Below are 1002 nucleotides of genomic sequence, written 5' to 3' on the forward strand. Positions count from 1 at the left end.
AGGATTATTCAGAAATACTTAAAAGATTTAAGACAGTTCTCAGTGGTGCCCAGCGACAGGACGAGGGGCAATGGGCACAAACTGAAGCATCAGAGGTTTCAGTTGAATATGAGGAAGAACTTTTTTGAGGGTGACAGAGCACTGGAACAGGCTGCCCAGGGGGGTTGTGGAGTCTCCTTCTCTGGAGATATTCAAAGCCCGCCTGGACGATGTCCTGTGTAGAATGCTCTAGGAGAGCCTGCTTTAGCAGGGGGGGGTTGGACTAAATGATCTCCCGAGGGCCCTTCCAACCCTTGCCATTCTGTGATTCTGTGATCCTGCCTTCTGAATGCAAATCACCCACGTTACAACAAAACCCAAGCCTGGCAGTTTTGACTACCCAGCCAAAATATGGACTTCATTGGATTGTATCTAAAAGTGGATAGAAAAATTAAAATCTTTCAATTAATAATTTAAAAGAAGACAGAGCGATCCAGCTGGAGAGCCATTCACCACGTGTATTAGTGCGTCACGCAAAACCATCAGAGGGGTGTCTCAGGAAGGGGCAGGAGTTATCAACCTGATGAAAACATTTACTCTCTTTGCTCCCAGGGGATGATTCCACTATTCCAGTAACTTGCTTACATCGCTGTAATTTTCAACACAAGTAGCTATTATATTGAGACGACTTTTTTTTTTTCTTTTTCCCTAGCAGAACCACTGCGATTTACACTAACAGCATCATTTTAAAGTTCTATTTATCCGCAGACCAGTTGCCTGAACGCTGTGCCATCAGGCCAGCGTCTCGTGAACCGTTTTCAAAAAGAAAAACGGGAGGTGGAAGATGAGTGGTGCAATCACAGCTTTCCTTTCTTCCTAGCGATCGTGTTATTCCTCCAAAATTCAACCCCCTCGATGTTTAAACAAGGCAAAGCGACGGCGGGCTCCGGTAGGCGGCCGAGCCTCCCTCCCTGCGCCACGCCGGGGACACAGCAGCGGCGGAGGGGCAGAAGCGCAGCCCCA

The sequence above is a fragment of the Egretta garzetta genome, unplaced genomic scaffold (genome assembly GCF_000687185.1).
Source record: "Egretta garzetta isolate BGI_Z169 unplaced genomic scaffold, ASM68718v1 scaffold160, whole genome shotgun sequence".
Lineage (NCBI taxonomy): Eukaryota > Metazoa > Chordata > Aves > Pelecaniformes > Ardeidae > Egretta > Egretta garzetta.